General features: G+C 48.9%; 1 protein-coding gene across 1 annotated transcript in view; it reads left to right on the forward strand.

Moving 5' to 3' along the window:
- LGR6 (leucine rich repeat containing G protein-coupled receptor 6) overlaps positions 1 to 19747 on the forward strand; it is a gene marked incomplete at both ends in the record, with an annotated part of 148130 nt that overhangs the window by 31486 nt on the left and 96897 nt on the right. The gene's annotated exons all lie outside the window — the stretch shown is intronic.

Consider the following 19747-nt stretch of genomic DNA (forward strand, 5'->3'; position numbering starts at 1 on the left):
TTATTGGGATATTAAGTTAGCAGAGATATTCCAGATTTTTTTTAGAGGCTGAACAGGCAGATCTGCACCACAAGTCTCAGTACTGTAGTCTCAGGGTGATTCAGGGCTCTTCATGCCCAGTGCCTTGAAGCTTTCTGTTGCATTTCCAGGCATAAGTCCCCTTAAAAATGGTGCCCAGGCACCCGGACCCCTGACAGCTGTAAGCAAAGGTGGTCACTCCCTGCATCAGGCCCTGCCCCAGGACAACGTGTAAAGACATTACCCTGTGATCACTCACAGCCCCCAAGCTGTGATCACAGCACACCAGGCTGCAATTCCTTCCATGCACCTTCTGCACAGTGGGCACCATTGCCCGTGCTCTTCTTGGAGTTGTCTGTAGCAGCTGGTGCCTAGTTGTTGAGGATGTTCTTCTTTCTTCTTCCATGCTTTACTGCTTCTGTTTCAGGTATATAAACCTACTAAATAATGTGATTAACTTTCTAAAGGAGCTTTGCAACAACATTCACAAATGGCTGGGGACCGCACCTCCCACCAGCCTGTGCCGTAGTTTGCGCCCTTTCCCTCTCCTGCCACCACCTCGGCTCTAGGACAGCTGTGAGGCATGTCCCATGACGGCAGAGCTCAGTTTCCAAAAGCAGGGATTGCGTCTGCAAGCAGGGACCACAGCAGGCACAAGGCTGCAGCTCACCAACAGAGACAAGGTTTCAAACATTTCTGATGACCGCTGACAGTCCGTGTGTCTGCTGTCCTCTGGGTGTGACACTGGTTTCTGTGCTGGAAACTCAGTAACTGCTCAGCAGTCATGATGCTCAGAACTCTGCTGCCAGATCCCCATCTCCAGCCCAGGCTGCACTTCACTTTTCAAGCACTGAGAAGCGGAGATGTGTTCTTGATGCCATGAGCAGTGCCAAATGGGGACACAGGAACCCACCTTTGCGCCCCTCTTCTGGTGGGGCACTGACAAATGGAGGTTGTGGGCAGATTCCTATCCCCAATTCACAAAAAAAAAAAAAAACATCAAAGGCAGCTTGACCCAGCCCTGCCAACTGTCAGAAGCAGTGTGGGGACCACTCAGAGGATCCTGCAGGACAGCTGACCTTTGGTTTGTGGAAATGAGGAGCAGCTCAAGATAACGAATGGGCACAGCTGGCTCAGAATAGGACATCTGCACAGCACCTGTGGAATCTGCTAATGAGAGTGACGTCTCCCTTCCTCTGTCAGCTATCATCCGTCATTCCCCACAATAGTCTGGGTTAGCACATCACTTTGTGGCTGTGATGGTGGTTTCAGATTCCCCCACAATGTTCAACAGATTGGTGGTGGGTCATGGGAGTTGTGCCAACTCTAATGCATAGTGTAGATGAAGACTTTCTCTGTGCTTCAGTCTGTTCAGGCAATGAAAGACTACTGATCCCAAAGCTGAGTCCAAAATGCAGGAGACAAATAACCCAATCACTGATTTCCTCCAGAAACATTTTGCACAACTGAACTGCACAAGATAAAAGCAAGATCAAACTGGAGTGGGACAGGAGTGCTGGACCAGCGTGGGCTATGGGGGGATGCTGCTTGCCTCACTGTCATCCAGAGATCCCTCCTTCCACCTGGCAGGCAATAACCACAGGTACTGGAGCAAGGCAGGCCATTGCTCTGAAGATGGTTTATGCATGATCAGGTTGCCAGCAACCATTCCAACCATGGGAAGGTGTCTGCCCATACCCCAAGGAGCATGGCCACATCCTGAGTGGGAAGGCAGTCAAAACCCAAAGTACTCCCTAGATTACCCACACAAATGCTTCAATCTCTGTGTCCAAGGTCAGCTCCACTGAAACAGGGCAGAGGAGTCACCTGAGGCTGAGCAGAGCCTTTCTGTGTCTCCACATAACAGCATCCAGCTCCTCTCTGCTGCTCCTTTCTCCACTCTCCTGCTGCGCTAGAGGCAAAACCCCTCTAGCCCAGGCTGTACAAAAAGTGCCTGCTGACATCACTCAGCAAGTTACTTATCTGTCCTGGAGAAATGAGAAAAAAAAGATATCATGATACTGCAGTAGGGCTGGAAAAGACTAGAGGTGCCCACTGCAGCCAAGAGGCTGCCAAAAGCATGGAGCAGAGAGGAGACTGCAGCAAAGTTGGGAGACAAATCAGGGAAGCATACTGTGCTGTCCTGACATCGGTGGATTGCTTTGCAACAGCCTCATGGTCTTGCACTCAGCCTCCACCTCTTGCACACAGAGATGCTCTTCAGACCATGCTGCAGGGGATGTGCCCTATCATCTTACCTGTCCAGAACTCTGGAGCAGCTGCTGTCCTTCTCCCTTACGCTCAGCCCTCAAAGAACTGGTGGTCATCAGAGCAGATCTGGTGGAGCAGCATTGGCAGGAAGAGGTGGTGGTCAGACAACAGCCAGATGGGATGTCCTCCAGCACCAGGATTGCCAACAAGCCCGATGTCTGCTTCTCACTTGGTTATCCCCAGTCTTCTCATGATTCGCACATCTCTGGGCTCTGTCTCTTGTTTCATCAGGGTTTGCATTTTATTGTAGGGAAATACTTCTTTTTCATTAAGTCTTCTTTCTCCTACTTTCAGTAATTTTGTCTAGCAAGACTGGAACTGGGAGTTTGGCCATAACTTGGCTTGAGAGAGAGAGGACTACAGATGGAAGGACTAAAACTGTGAAGCAGTTCAGCTTCAGCAGCTGACAGGTGCAGCTCCTGGTTCTTCCAGACTGCTGAAAAAGCCTCCGAAAGCAGACATCACTGCAGCTGCTTCTCGTTCCTTGCACATATGTCATGCAGGATACAGCAGGCCAGCAATGTCCTGTTGATTAAGCATGGACTCAATTCATATTTGATCCCCTGGGACCTTGGTCTTTCCCATGAAGATCAGTGCTTTGGGCTATCTAAAGGAAGGGTGAGGCTTGCTCCAGCAAGTCAAGCGAGGGCACCGAGCAGCAAGGCTGGCAAGGGCACCTCCTTTGACCTCTGTGGACCCCTAGTCAACCAGGGAGCATGCAGGCTTCACACCCTTCTCAGAACTGTCGGGGCTGATGGCAATAACATAGAGACATTGTTCTCCAGCAGCCTGGAGCTCAGGAGCATGGGATATTTTCTTTCTGATGAAGAGCAGTGCCTCGCAGTGCAGAGGGGCAGCAGAAGTAACCATGAGGTGCTCACATACCAGCACTCAGGGGCTGGTTGCTGCTCTGCTCCCAGAAGACTAGGCAGCTTGACCTCACGCAGCAGAAAGCTTTAGGGTGCATGGACAGGATTTGGACAACGCTGTAGGCAGCAGTCCCCTTCCAGGCCAGAACAACCCCCCTCTCTGAAAAACTCCACGCAGAGGGGTCCCCAGTGCTCCCCTGCTCGACCCTGAGCAGCATCCAGCCGGAATGACACCTGCACCAGGCAGGCACGGCTGGATGCCTCTGCATGCCAGACACCTACGCATCGGAGCAGCCTCTTGGAGATCTCCTCCCCACCCAGCTCTCCTTGGCCCTTTCCCTGCTTTATTCTTCTGCCTTTTAATGCATCGGATGTTACTCAAGCCCACTGATTGTTCTCCCTTTTGTGCTGGGGCAGACAGACGGGCTCCCCAGACAATAGACAGGCTTCACCAGTGACTGGGAAAGAGAGGTGGAAGATTTACTGCCATGAGGTAATTGGCTGGAGGAATTTGAACTTTCTTTGCTTCAGGAACTGCCTCCATTGTCCTGCCTTGTCAGCAAAGCGGAGATAGGGAGGGTCCCCAGCGTGTGGTGTGCTTGCGACAGGCAAGATTTGCCTCCTGAGTGCCAGCTCCATTCACAGACCTGAGCCAGAACCTGAATCCTTGGGCTGTGACTGTTTTCTGCCTCTGGGCGCAGCTTGCCCCACCTGCTTTGACACTTCTTTTGCCAGGTTTCTCAACCATGTCTGGTTGGTGACCCCCCCTTCCCCTTATTCAGAGCACAAAAATGTCCCGACCTTTTTCACTTACGCCACCAGTAAGAATAAAAATGTCTCCCTGATGCCTTTGATAGTGCGTTAGAACACGGACAGGCAACATCACACACCAGATCATACAAGCGTGTGGGTGCATGGGGCGGCCAGCAGAAAGTCAGTGCAAAAGGTGAGGTCTTGTGGGCTGTGTGGGGTGAGAAGGTATCCATTTCCAGCTGGAAGAAACACTTTCGCAACTTGCAACTGCCCGCATGGCATTTTTGCAATCCCTTCTTGGTGTGGGTGTAGCAGGCACACATCAGGAAATGCTGCGCTAGCTGTGCTCGCACTTCATCGTTCTTTTTGCTGCGAAAGGACATTCTGTTGGGATCCACAATAGCTTTAGGCTGCCACGTTGCTTAGAGTCTTGACTGCTCCAGGAAGGTGCTACGTCTTCAGTAAATGGTTGGTTTAACCCAATACGGGTCCACTGGTTGCAGCTGCGCATTTTTGCCACGTTCTCTCTTGGTGGCTCTGGATGGTTGAGTTTTCCAGCCATCTGAGGTTATGTTCTTGGGCGTGCTTAGGTCATTGCATAAGTGAGCTGGTTAGAAAACTAACAAGAAGCTTCAAGATTACCTGTTTTGGGGGGCCCTTTAGCACATCCCTTGCACAGACATTGTCAACAGGCTTTCAGGTGGAGCCAGACAGGTAGACTATCTGTGCAGCAACCCACTCCCTGTGCTCCACGGACATTACTTCTCCCAGCCCAGAGACAGGGTGGGAGCATCAGGGTGGGCAACATGCTGGGGATGTGTATAACCCCAGACTTTAGTCTGTGCACCCCAAAAGCTCTGGTTCCTGGGTGGCGGGGGAAGGCCAACAGACAAGTGTCCATGTCGCAGGATCATGCCATGGCCTCCAACACCCCTTGCAGACAACAGTGGGAATCGTTCAGTAATATCCTGTCTCTGAACACAACACCAGTCTTGTGGTTTTCTGCCCTAGTTCCAGCATGAAGACCAATGCTTCTCAGTTTTTGTAAAGCCCTAGATACAGGACTAAAATAATATTAAAAAGCCACTTAAAGTTTTATTTATGCTTCTGAACTATCTCGAATTCTAGTTTTTTTCTCACTTTTCCTAACTCCCATAGCTGGGGTGGCCTGTGAATCCCACCCCAGAGCCTGTTCTGCTCCCTCGAGTAAGGTGATTTCCCTTCTCACACTGTCCAAATCCATCTTCATTACACACACACACACAAAAAAAAAAAAAAAAAAAAAAAAAAAAAAGAGGGAAGGCAGGAACATTTGCAGGAGCAAACTTTTTGAGATTCCCTTTACTCAAAGACTCACTTAACACTGGCCTGGGCAGCAGCAGAGGCTCATCCATCCCCACAGGTCTGGCATCACAGCCTTGTCTAACGGGGCCCAGGGTAGGGATCCGATTTCTAGAACCAGCGGTCAAACCAGCTGCCTCCACGCTGTGAGGACAGGGCTGGGGGTGAGCCAGCCCCCTTCGTGCCCTTCCCTGCTTCACATGCTGCGTGGCCACCACCAGGCTTCAGGAGTGTTAGCACTGGCCACCACCTTGCGTGAGCCGATGCCGCAGGGTCGATGCAGACAGCACATTGCAGCCCATCACTGCCAGTTCTGCAAAACCCATCACAGACACCCACGCCAGGACAGCCTCACTGCAAGGACATGTTGTCTGCCCTCCCGCCACAGTGCTGGGGGCATGTGGGCTCAGCTAGTCTTTTAATTCTCAGCCCACACGCCAGCATCGCAGTACAGGGAGCTGGGGAGCAGGGGAGAGGGCTGGGGCACTAGAGGAGTAAGCTCCAGTGTTTCTGCCAATCCACCCAGATATTTGGGTGCAGGATGTTGAAGAGGCTGGTCACCTCTGATCAGTGCCAGTGTCATGTTTTCAGCAGCTCCTAGCACTACCCACGTCCCAAGAAATAGAAGAGGGCAATTTTGTGCGCTTCTTTCCCAGCTGAGATAGTTAATAGTTGGCCATGCCACAAAGCAGAATGGTTTACACTCTTTTTGGGACAGGTTGAATACAATAGAAAACCAAACTTCTGTTCCATAAAAGCACCTGCCAAGCCCAATTCTAAATATAAATCATCTGCAGTGCCAGACCATCCCAAGTTCGTCCTACTCTGGAGTGAATTATTGCCTTCCGTTCCTGCTTGAGCACATTAAATGTATTCAGCCTTGTCATGACGTGATTGTTCCTTCTCTTACTTGTTTTGGCACAGAGCACACAGTCTCCAAGACGAGTGAGCTGAAAAGCAAAGCCTGGACACTGTCTCATTGCTAAGCAGGTGTTAGGTTATGACATGATTTTCTCCTCTCGAGGCAGCCGCTCCGCAGATGTTGTATTATTGCTGTTTGCAATTTTCCAGGCCTTACTTAAGTTTCTTTGAAAATCCCATCCCGCACAGGTAGCTCTCTACCTCAACAACAGCTTCTCACAATTGCGGCTAAGGTAGTGCCGCAAACCAGCTTAAAAAAGCAAAGTACAAACCTGAAGGGAGGTTGTGCTGCCCCACCGTCGCAATGGGCAGCTCCCCTCTGGGGGCAGGGCAGGCAATTAGGAGCATCCTGTATCCCTGCAACATGCCTCTCTGCTGGCAAACAAGACTTCACAGTGTAACAGAGCACCTGAATCCATGATAAAATGCACAGGGTTGTCATTCCGCCACAACTCTTCATCCTCTTCTCTTGTGTCTCTCAGTCATCCCGCTCAGAGGAGGACCCTGCTGACCTGCCTGCTGGGGTCCAAAGCGTATGAAAGACGAGAGGCAACTCAGAGGTCTCTCTGACACCTCTGGGATGAACACAACCATCGGTCTTTGTTTGGCCAAAGATTTCCCAAAGTCTTTTGGGGTTGGATGCAGTTCTCTACTCAGGGGCCTGGCTTCTCAGCTGATCCCAGCTCCCCCGGCGTTGCTGCTCTCCAGGAGCAAGCCCAAGCTCAGGTTCACAGGGTGTCTCTGAAAGCAGCACTTGTAAGAGCGGGGGGATGATACTGGAGGAGAAATTTTGTCTCACAGTGCACCACCAGCCAAATGGGAACATTCACAGCAGCCCACCTTCTCACGTCTGTCGGCCAGCGTTGCGACACATCTGGCACCAGAGCTGGCTAGAGCAGTGTCAGAGACACCAGAACTGAAGCATCCACCCAATTCAGGCATGAGATCACAGCCTTGGCTCTTTTGGTCATTTGTGGTACTGAATTGTCTTTGCTGGTTGGTCATGCTGGCTGGGAGTGTTTAGAAAGTGCCGTTTAAACGCAGGCTTCTGCAGCACAAAGTCTTTCCAAACCAAACGTGGGAAGGGCCAGCACTTGAGTGCTCCTGGGGACTGTTTCCCAAGACAGAGCACTGCCTCCCTTGGTCCCTCTTGCCAGCTCCCAAGCTGACACGGCTCCTAGCCTTTGAGCAGCAGTTTAGAGACCAGGGGCCATGCTCATCACTGCTGTGTCTGTTTGCAGGTTGAGACTGGTGTGTCTCAGGGCAGATGTGCTGCACACGCGTTCTCCACGGCTTGTCGCAAGTACATGCCTGTGCCTCACTTGTACTCCATGCTTACAGCCCTGTTGAGCCCTTTGTAGCAGTCCAGACCTTGCCGGGACCCAAGCTGCAATCCTGACCACCCCACAACAAAGCAGTCATGAGTGCAGTGGGAATCTACATAGGTGCAAGTAGTACTTAAAGCAGAACAAGATATGAAGAGTCTTTTGGGAGAGCTGAGTCTGGAAAGCAGCTTGGCAGGTTCAACAGACCATGGCAGCCACTGTGGTAAACACAACCTTGGCCACAGATGGAGTTCAGGGTTGGCTGCAAAATGACGGTGCGAGGATGCTGGTGTAGGACATGGTGCTGCACGCAACCAAGATAGAGTTTGGGCTTCTCCTCACCTCTTGGCCAGGCTGTGCTAATTGGAGAGCCTCTGTCCCCTTCCCTGGATAAATCCCACCTGGGACCTTAACTCTTGGAGATCTGCATGCTTTGTCTTCACTGAGCTTTCTAAGAAGTGTTGGAGAAGCGCTCCCTCTCCATGAGATCAAGTATTTGAGTGTAAAGTCATCGCTTTGCATCTGGCACATTAAGTGCTCATTTTCCTCTGACCTAAGATCTTTTTTCACCTTCTTGGTAAGAGAAATCAGTTATCACTGGAGCTAGCAGTCTGCTCCGAGGAATCAGAGGCAAGAAGACGCAGGCTTCTCATCGAAGTTTTTCATATTATTTCTTGCCAGCAAACCTCCTGTGCTTTTCCAGGAACTTTAGAGAATCTGTCCAGAAGTGCCAAATCAGGTACAAGCCTCCATAGACTAGTAACTGGATCCTGTTCTTTGAGAGAGTGATGCACAGCTGCAGCACTGACATCAACTTCTGGCAAGTCCAGGAGCTCACATGCAAGGAGAGGAAGCCCATGTATAAGTCTCCGAATGCCAAGCCCTACTCCCTCTGCCAGCTCTTTGTTTGTGCGTTGGTCTCTCCCCAGCACTTGAGCCACCTCTCCGTCCTAGCATGTGGGTTTTCAGATCAGGGCACGCATAGCCCTGGAGATAATGCAGACGGCTTCAAAGCAGCATGCCAGTGAAATACAGAAACTCATCATCTTTCCATCAGGGGGAGATGGGGAACAGTTGTTCAGGCAATGTCTCCTGTGTCTAAACACAGACCGGCACCAAGACCAGGGTTCCCATGGGGCCATAGACCTTTTCCACAGTGGCAGTGCCGGGCAACCCGCACCCCGCAGGGTGCCATGCTGGTAGCTTGCTGGTGAGCAGCAAAAAGGATCTGCTTACAATGTGCAGGGAATACAGGTTTTTCTCTGAGAAACAGTTTCCTAGAGCAAAAACTGCTCTTTAGCAAATGCAAAAGTTTCCAGGCAACACACAGATGTGGTCGAAATTTTTGAATGAAAACATGTTGGAGGCATTTGAACCTGAAGTGAAGGATTTTGTTTCAATTGGGGTTTCATTTTACTTCTGATTTTTCCAAATTCAGCCTGAGGTTAATATGTGCAGGTACTGCCTGTCATTAAGTTTGCATTGTCATGGCTTGGCTTTTAGTGAATGAAATGTTTTGATGTCAGCATAAAGCATTTCAATCAGCCATTCTGACATTTTCAACTAAAATCATAGAATCATAGAATGGTTTGGGTGGGAAGGGACCTTAAAGATCATCTAGTTCCAACCCTCCTGCCTTGGGTAGGGACACCTTCCACTACACCAGGTTGCTCAAAGCCCAGTCCAACCTGGCCTTGAACACCTCCAGGGATGGGGACTCCACAAACTCCCTGGGCACTTTGTTGCAGTGCCTCGCCAACCTCAGAGTGAAAAATTTCTTCCTAATATCTATTCTAAATCTCCCCTCCTTCAGTTTGAAGCCACCACCCCTCATCCTATCACTGTATGCCCTTGTGGAAAGTCCCTCTCTCAGGATTTGTCCCCTGTAAAATATTTTCAAATTTTGTCTGCTTCTTCCGGTTAATGACAGACACAAACCACAGAGATTCAGTAGCGCATCTCCTTCAACCCTCTAGTTTACGTGTACCATTTATTTTCTAGTCTCAGGACTTTGGGATGAGATTTTTCCCCACACATGAGCTGCTGTAACCCGCCGGAGATATGACTTGCAAGGGCAGAGGCAGTCTGGCTCAATGCTCTTCCAGGAGTGCCTTGCCCTGGTTCATCCCCATCTCAGAGCTTTTGCCCCCAGCTCAGGTAGAAGTCACACTCCGTCTGTGACCATACACCCTGCCAAATCCTTTCTCTGATTTCTTGCCAGCCAGAGAACTAACAGAAATAACTGTGTGCTGCCAGATCCTCTCAATGTGAAAGAAAACAGCATGTTTACATGCACTTCTGGTCAATTACAGGCTATCAATTTCCTGCCCGCCAGCCTTTGGGCTCCGCCATCTCCTTTCAGTGGGTCTGAAACTAAATGGAGCAGGGCTGGAGACGATGGGCATCAGCTGTCGGGGATTCCTGAACAGCCCTGGGGCAGTCAGAAGTTGGCAGCGAAGGGAGGATGCGTGCAATGAAGAGAAACAGGATAGAAGCGGCTGCTCCGGGCCAGATGTGCAGGGGTCCCCCACGTGCACTAATTAACTGTGAGCACCTTTGAAAGAGTCCAGCAGGACTTTCAACTCCCGAGCAGAGGTGGAATTCAATATTCAGAGAACTTTTTTCCCTAATTCAAATACTGCCTCTCCTCAGACTTCCAACTGACACTTTTCCAGGATCTGTAGGGCCAAACGCACTTTGTGCAGACCTTGTGCAGTCAAAGGAGGGATGTGGATGACAGTAGTCGCATGTGCCCCTGATATGCAGTTGGAAGCATGTCTATGGCATGTGTGTGCAGACCACACTAATTTCACCCCAGCCTACTCCTAAAAGGAGAACCAGAGCTCGCAGCACACGCTCTGAATCAGGCATGGGTACCAAACTGGTAGTCTGAAAGCCAGTCCCAGTCAAGAACGCACTTGGGAAGCACTTGGGCCACGCGAGTTTCCACACGTACTGGCCCAAACGCAAGGCTGGCCAGCTAAAAGCTGGCATCCAGCAAGCCAGGCCGGCGCTCTCAGGTGTCTGCTCAGGGAAACTCACCAAGAGCCACTGGCAGCAACAAGAAGACGACTTGCAAGAGCCTCTTCTTCTGCATTGACCTTGACTTGGCTGCACCCAGGTCCTAGGAATCAGTGGTTTAGGCACCCTTAAGCCAGATGTAGTATTAGACAATCACCCTGAATAGTCACAGGTAGATTTATTCTCCATTAATTTGTCTTGTATCTTTGTCTTGTGACTTTATAGGGGACTCCACAAAATTCTTTACCAGCAATCTGTAGCTAAAAAGTACATCCTCGTAGAGCATGGAACCAGCATCATCTTCTCTGTCAGAACTCTCCTCACACATCTCTTTGCCAAGTAGAACAGTCCCAGTATCTCCACCTCTATCTGGGAAGTAGCTTGGAGGAGAAGGATCTGGGGGTTGTGGTAGACAGTAAATTATCCATGGCCCAGCAATGTGCCCTTGTCGCCAAAAAGGCCAATGGAATCCTGGGCTGCATAGGGAAGAGTGTGGCCAGTAGGTGAAGGAGGTCCTTCTCCCCCTCTACTCTGCACTGGTGAGGCCACAACTGGAATACTGTGTCCGGTTCCGGGCTCCCCAGTTCAAGAGGGACAGGGAACTGCTGGAGCGAGTCCAGCGAAGGGCAACTAAGATGATTAAGGGATTGGAGCATCTCCCTTATGAGGAAGGGCTGAGAGAGCTGGGACTCTTTAGCCTGGAGAAGAGAAGGCTGAGGGGAGACCTTATTATGGCATACAAGTATCTAAAGGGTGGGTTGAAGGAGGATGGAGCCAGGCTCTTTTCAATGGTTCCCAGTGACAGGACGAGGGGCAATGGGCACAAGTTAGAACATAGGAAGTTCTGTTCAAATACACGGAAAAACTTCTTTACGGTTCAGGTGACAGAGCACTGGCACAGGCTGCCCAGGGAGGTTGTGGAGTCCCCTTCCCTGGAGATTTTCAAGACCTGCCTGGATGCAGTCCTGAGTAATGTGCTCCGGGCAATCCTGCTTTAGCAGGGGAGCTGGACTAGATGATCTCTAGAGGTCCCTTCCAACTCTGATAATTCTGTGATTCTGTGATTCTGTGATACACTGACCCAGTTCCTTAGACCCTGTTCCCTCTCCTATGATCTGTCTGCTCCTTCAGTGTCTGTGTTTTTTTGGTACAGTCCAAAAAGCCATGCTTTCCAGGTGGATCATTTGATATTTGGAATATGAGGCAGGCAGGGCAGACTGTAGGGAGCAAGCTACCTTCTCAGGCACTGCAGGTTGCAGAACAGCTCCAGACTGCTGGAAGTGCCTCTTCCATGGAGTTTCTGGCTCGCTAGAACAGCCTCGTGGCTTACAACCATCCTCGGCTTGCCTTGACCTGCTTTCTACCCTTCTGCATTGCTTTTCCTGGGACACAGCACTGTCCCCCACAGCCAGCCCTCAGGCGAGCGTGGCTAGTGTCCCAGAGCAAAGCTGGGTAAGAGTTTCTCAACACAACATTTGTCTTCATAAATATCCTGCCCTAATCAAAGCAGAAGATGCCAACTTGAAAGCACAATATTTCCATGACTCAGTTGATTTCAAGGACATTTGCGTGGGGAATGTGATGGATGCACCAATTGCATTTGTTTGCTGTTTACTGCTCGTTAGCTCTTTTGAAAGGCTTTGGCTGGGCAGCAAAAAGGAAGATGCTCCTGGATTTACCTTTCCCTGGTAGCTGTTCTGGGTGTTAAGAGGATACCTACTCCAGCAGAGAGGTTTCACTTCCCGTGAGAGTGACTAGGTCTGCTCCCAAAAAGCCCAGCGTGTGAGGAGCTGGAGCCCAGTAGAGAAGGGCAGGGAACAAACCCACACTCAGGACACAAGGGAATGGGAGGCTCTTTCCAGGGATCTAGTGGAGACCATTAATTGCTAAAAGTCAGGACATTGCTGGGATGTGGCTGCTCCAAAGGACAGAGTGGGCAGAAAGGACATTTGCTTGCAATCTCATTTTTCTGGCTTTAAAAAAAATGTTCCTTGCTCTCATTCATGCCCCAATATTTCTTTTTAGTTTAGAAGTTCTTTTGGTTTTGATATGCTCACACTAAGGAAAAAGTTCACGTTGACCCAGCTCCAACATTGGCCAACTCTGAATCCTGTTATGTGAGGCAAAAACATAAAAAGAGTTTTAAAGAGGCTGGGAAGTCCTGCTTGGACACTCCCAGCACTGAAAGTATTTTTCTTTCCAAATTACTTTTGGTTTAGAATGTCTTTTTGGGGGTGATTTTTTTAATGTCAAAACTGGAGGGAAAAAAAGAACTACACAACACAGTTTTGTTATTTTGATCAGCACAAAACAATTCCTTCTGGACTTTTGTTCATGGGAATCACCAAAAACATGAACTTGCAGAATGGTATCAGAAATGGAAAATATGGTCCTTGCCCAACATCCAACCCAAAACATCCTGCTGCACTGACTGCTCTGTTTGGAAGGTGAAAGCAGAGGGGCTTGGAGGACGCTCCATCAGCCTCTCGCTCAGTTTGGTGTATGAGACTCTTCTTCTCCAGTTGAAGCACCTCTGTACTAATGGGCACTGGAAGCACCAGGGCACTTGTACACCTGTAGGCCAGAGGACGTCAATGCCCATCATGTTCATAAGAGCTATATCCACAAGACAAGCTATTTTCTCCCTGCCTTGTCACAGCACAAGTGCTTTCCTCTTTTATCGCTGTGTGTCCTTTCCTCTGTCAACGAGGACAGTGCAGACAGGAGGTGGACCCCATGAGAAAAACCTCTAGGAGCACACTTAGCAAGATTGACATTTTGCCTTTTTGGAAAAAGCACCTTTATGTTCTGCTCCAAGTTTCACCTCTGTTGCATGGCACTGTGCCTTCTGGAGGCAGCTCCTTGCTGCTTCTCAGCCGTATCTCCTCCATGTGGCTGCAGCCTATTCTGCCAAGTGATCTGCCCTTCTCCTACCCTTGCCCATGCACCCCACACCTTCTTCCTCTCTCCTCTGCTGCCAAGGGAGAGCCCTTCCATGGCAGACCCTGTGGGACTTGGGATGAGATGGTATTTGCTGACAGCCCTGACCTGGCAGAGGGTTTCAAAAAGTCATTTCTTCTTGGTCTCACATCAACCATGCCCAGGGGCAGAAATGCATTACTCTTCTGCTCAGCCCCTTTCTGCTCTTGTGTGGAGGACACATAACATGGTGCAGAGCCAGGGCAGCTACGGGATGAGTTGGAATCGGAGTAGCCAGAGCGGCGTGAGAGTTGTGCTTGCCATAGGTCACTGCTATTCACTGCACAGACCCGACTTCTGAAGACCTGCTGGTGCAGGGATGGGCTTAATCTCACCCTGGCAAACTGGCCTTGGCTGAGTCTTTATTATTGAAACATTGTGGAGATCTCGGATAGGGCCTACACATGAGGGATGATCTAAGATGACTGATCTATTTTCAAACATGGAGAGGTGGGAGTAGAAACACGTTCCGCTCTTGCCTATTGCAGTGATATGGTATTGAAGCAGGGCTGGTGCCTCCAGATATGGTGTAATGCAAATGAGCTCTTACTGCTTTGATCTCTTTATCTTCCCTTTCTCCTTTTCTTTATGGAGACTACCTTTAGTGTAGTTTTCAACCTGCAGGCTTTTAGGAAAAATTTCAGCTGGCTCTATGGCTCCAAGTACCATTCTACCGTCAGCCCAGCTTTACCCCAAGCAATGCAGGCATTTTGTGGTGACCTCGGAGATTTCAAGATAAAGAGGAAAGGAGATAACAAGAACCTTTATGAATCACTCTAGTATAATCCGAAGAATTTCTAAACCCATCATTTATTGCCTTTGGGCTTCTTTTCTCAAGGTGGTGTAATTGTGCGTTTTTCACTGAATGCTAATGAGAGTGGCCAGAAGATAGGTAGAGACATTGCTCATCTCCTAGTGATTTCAGAGAGACAAGAGTGTTTCATGCCTTGCAAGAACAGGTCCTGTTGGACCTTTCCAGGATAAGAATGGGAATTTTTGTCTGGTTTGTACAGTTCCCTCAGAAATCAGACTGCAGGATCAGAACTGGGAGGTCTTAATGCTGTAATTGTGCAATTAATTAATCAAGAGGATACCGGGTCATTAGCTTCTCCCCACAATCATAAAAATTTCTTCTCAATTGCCTGAGTGTATAGAAGGTCTTTTTTATGGTCCAGAAACCTGTGTGTTCAGCATTAGCACTGAGAGGAGCCAGATTGAGTCCATGCTGGGAAGAGAGCACATTAATATCCTGAACATCTTGAAAAATACAAAGATATTCATATAGTGGAGCAATTTAGGGCTTGAGAAGATAGTCAGCATTTGGGATCCATAGTAGCTTCCTGTAGGCTCAAAACCTGAGGACAGCAGTCAGATATGTTATTTGGGGTGACGTTGCCTCCTTGCAAAGGAGGAGTGCAAGGTCCATTTTCCTAAATACTGAAAATCCTGTCCAGTGGCTTAGGCACTATCTGTCATCTCTTCCAGCTGTTGCCACATGCATGGGATTTCACTGAGGTGTGAAAGAAGCCAGGAGCTCATAGAGTACCCCACTGCTGACTCCCTGAAGGTCTGCCCCTTGAACCACACCTGGAGCTTGCAGAAACCTTGTAGATCACAGATCTGCTTGAAGGCAGATACTTCCCCCTGCTCTCATGGCAGTAGGACACAGCCTTCTCGTCGTGCTGAGTGACACAGAGACCTATGGAGACCTCAGGGGACTGAAGCTAGTGACTAGACTTTCTGCCCCTTCGGAGTACAGAGAGAGATGGCTGGGCAATGTCTTCTCCCAGCCACAGCCAGAAGCTGATCTTTCTGCAGGAAACGTACTAGTCCTGTGATGGCTTCCAGGAGAGCTCCATCTGTCTGCCAGTCATGTGCACTTTGCAGATCTTGAGCCAGCTGTACATCTGGGTCTGAAGGTTACGTACTTGGCCTCCGCCAAGACCGTATCACTGCAGATTTCACCTTCAAAACTTCCTGAGTGAGCAGCCACAACCTGGTTGCGTTATTCCGGTGTGGCTTCAACCTGTATCGCTTTAGGTCTGGTGACTTCTGCTTGTGTTAATTCACATTAGAGTGTGCCTCTGGGGAAACACTTATAGTCTGGGGAAACATTATGGTCGGCTTATAGTCCAGGACGAGTTATATCAGGAGCCTTGGGGGTGACAGGCAGGGTTCATCTCTCCCCAGTTTTGTAGGCAGTTATAGATGACACCTTGAGATACGGCCTGGGGATATTGCTTAGGCCTCTCTTGGGCAAGTATCACAGGGTGCCCTTCATGCAGACCCACATCCTGAAGTGTAAAAAACTTGCCCTCTGGCCCAAAAGCACATACTTCTACAAGGTCCTGCAGGTGCCTTCACCAGAGCTGGGCAGAGTCTGCTGGGACTGTGCTGCTCCCCGCAGGGACATCCATGGCTCCAGAGCACCAGCAACACAGCCTGCATCCCACCAGCCCGAGCAATTATGCCAAAGATAAATTCCTTTGATCTTTAAAGCTCATATCATCCCTGAACTAAAACACTGTGGTAACCATCTCCTAGCACTGCTAAAGAGCATGGCAGACGGTCCTACTGGAGTACCGAAAGCATGGTACGTGTCACATCGTTTTTTGGTGAGGAAGATCAGCTAATCAGTGAATAATCAAAGGTTGTTCATGAAAGAAGGCGACATCAAAGCAAATAATTTAAGGAACCCCTCGAGGGCCAGAGTAGTTGTAAGGTCTGAGGCTGAATCACATGAGCTAAGTTTCCATGAACTGTGTCTCAGTTTTCCTGCAGGTACAAGTTAGAAATGCTTACGATAAATGTTTAGAATTAGTTGGGGAAGGGGAGGATGTTAAATCACACTAATTATAGCCATGATGGCTTTGGTGCAGTGCCATTGGAAAGCATAGGTATTTTCAACACCTAATGCAAGAGGCCTTAAAAGACACTGCTTCGTGGGTAAATGGGGGTGATACCAGAACAGGGTTTCAGTTCCAGGAGTAGCAGAGTAGTTCACCTTACTGTCAGCGTTTCAGACCACAGCCATGCAAAATGATTTGACAGCAAAAGGTTTCCGGCTTCCATTTGATAGCTTGCAGAGAGGACAGATGGGCCAGTCTCTGGGGAAAGAGGAACATGGGAGCTCTGGGACAGGAGAGGGACAGCTTGTCCCAGTGGGCCAGTGCAGTGTGGTCTCATGAACTCAAAGGCAAGAATCTGGTCAGCTCCTCTGCTGGTCCTATATCTCACACCTGGGTGAAGTTGTAGCACCCCATTTCCTCTCCAACCTTTCTGATTTACTTTAGAGTTTGGGGGACTTTGGGATCTGAATTATCTTCTTTGTGCACTTCTATAATGCCTGCTATGGTACGGTCCCCATCTTTCTAGCGGTTTCTCCAGTGCAAATGACACTAGCCATACTTACATCTAAGTGACCCAACACTTGTTTGACTCTGCTGGATGCTAGTCACTCAACAGAGAGAGCTATTTTGGAAAGTCAAAGTCATTGACAGAGCTGGGAAAGGTCAGCAGAGTCCCTAATCCGTTTAGTCTGTGAATCCCTAATCCTTCTGCCAGATGTTGCTGAAAAAAAAAAAGAATCCAATAAAGTTCAAATACCTTGGGTTCCTTTTAAAACTAACGAAATGTGGCTGGCTGAAGTAACCACCCTCAAACACTCGAAAAGATAAATAGCTTCCCTGATTACTCCGACAGGAAGCATTTCCACTCTTGCATGCACTGAGGATGTACATAACACAAGAAATCTTACTAAGAGGAAAAGCATGAGCTTGGGAAAACACAGCAACAAGTCAACAACATCTTTACATGAGTAATAAGTAAAATATTTACTCCCACAACACTTTAAACAAGAATCCTGTGCCTCGGCTTTCACACAAGCATGGACAGCCTGTGGAGAAACATCTCGTACTTTTGTGGCTAGCAAAATCCCTGAGCCCAGAACTCTGCTCAGGAAGTTCATCTCCAGCCCTTGGAGGAACTTGTTCTTCCTTCACACCACCTGTCCTTGCACCACGCCCTCCGTGCTGTCCTCATACCATGGCCAGTCCAGGAACTCCACCACACCAAGCCAGGTGTGATGTCCACTGCTCTAGAGGAGATGGTGTGGGGCCCCCATGGGATATCACACTGGAGAGTTAATGATAAACACGGTCCTAGAGCTGAGTGATTGGCACCATATTTGCCTCACTGTTCATTAGCCAGCAGACCACTACCAGGGTTTGCACTACGTGCCTCCTCTTCTCCGTATCATGAGTGTAAATGTGTTGCACTCGAGTCCTGCAGTACTGCCAATCACCAGAGCACGAACACCCCAAACATCAGTGCGTTTTAAATAAAATGACCCACAATGTTCCCCGTGCAGCAGTCTCAGAAATGAGGGCTGGGTTTTTCTTCACTACCCCAAGAGATGGTGGGAGAGACCCCCTCCCCTCAGACCTGTCTGTGGCCAGGAGCACCAGGGGTGCAAGAGAGTGAGGGAGGGGAACGGGGCATTTAAAGAAAAATCATGCATTGCGGAGCTGTGAGGCTGTCAGAGCGATGGGCTAATGGTATTTCTCCTCTGCCTTTTGGAAGGTTTCTTCAGAAACCAGTGTATTTTGTCCCTCTTCAGGGTATGGATGAAAGGGGAGGAAAGAAGGGGTCAAAACATCCTCATTACCACCAGCCTCCCCATTACTACCAGCCACGTACTGATGTGCTACTGAGTAGGACTGATGTTGAGGGTCTGTGCATCCCTGCAACCCCCCGTCCACCCGCCCGGGGGTGTGGGACGGGCAGCTGTCCCCATCGGACCTAGGAAAGGGCTGGGCACCCAAAATGGAGTTCAATGAGATTTGAAAAGTGTCTCCTGCGGCGAGCAAGGAGTATTCCCTACACTGCCAGCAGAAGGCAACTTAAGGAATATGCCTTGGAATTTCTAGGAGACCTTGGATGTTTCAGATCTGTGTTTTGTTTCACAGCCTTTCATTTTACGTTATTTTTCGTTATTTTCACATTGTTTCACAACATGTCAAAACATCAGACAGATTCATTACAACATAAACAGGAGACACTTTGATGTAGGAAAAAAAGATGTTTTAATGGGTGCTAAGTAGCAACCGCCCTTAGGGATTTAAATATAAAAATAGAAGCAGCACAAAATAATATTTTAACCCTTCTACTGAATCACAGGATCAGCCGAATATAGAATGCAGCGTTGCACACAGAACAATGCAGACAACTTTATTTTTGCATTCATTCTGAAAACATGGTTTTGAATTCTCATAAGTCTTTTGTGGATTTTTCCACCGCTTCTTTGGAGAGGAGAAATTTACAAATGAAAAAAACAAATAGGAGTATCTTCAAATAGGGCTCATGAAACTGCAGCTTTGTCACAGGACACACCTCCAGAGAAACTGTAAAGACAGGCTTTAGATCCTCCCTAGGTGTAAGCTGCAACCACCAATGCCAAATAGATCTGGTCAGAAAGTGGAGGTTTTTTCGTGGAGAATGATGCAAAATGAAGAAGCCTACATCCTCAAACTTTTTAAGCCTCTTTACTAGCAGAACTCTAGAATTTTCTCACTGAAGAATGCAAAGGAATTTGAGTAATTTTTTTCAATAAACCTATTTTCCACTGAAGCGATTTCCTACCCAGAGCCCAAAGTCAGCCCGTGATGCTCCAGGGTGTGATGCTCCAGGTGATATGTGACCTGCAGTCTCATGTCTTGGATCTGCAGGATCTCAGTTCAATGACAGTGTGCTGTGCAGATGGCACCCAGCTCAGAGAGGTCCCTCCTGTATGGCTGGGTTTTGCTGAGGGACTTTTCTCCTTCGTGCTTCAGTTTTCCTTGGCACAAGACTCCTTCCTCCATCCATTTGTCCAACACCAAGACAGATTCCCGCTGATACTGAGGGGGTTACATCCTTCCTTAGGCTCATGAGTCCATGATATTTAATGGAGGAAAGAAGAAAGTAAAATGCCTTTATTTTTATGTTGTGCTTCCTTATTCCCACATCACAAGAGAGACATCCGTCTGTCTCTACCATTTAGTCTAGGCAGTCCGAAGGAGCTAAGTGGTGTCCTGTCTAAACACAATGATCAAAACTAGCCCCATCTGCCTCACATGAGCCTACCTAACGCCTCCGATGGCATTTCACTAGGATTGCTTTGCTCGGTAGGGGACACGGCCCTTTTATTCCCAACCACACCAGCTTCTAATTCAGCCTCGTCTTTCCTCATAGTTGTAAAAATCGATGCTC

The sequence above is a fragment of the Vanellus vanellus genome (genome assembly GCF_965231255.1).
Source record: "Vanellus vanellus genome assembly, chromosome: 23".
Classification (NCBI taxonomy): Eukaryota; Metazoa; Chordata; class Aves; order Charadriiformes; family Charadriidae; genus Vanellus; species Vanellus vanellus.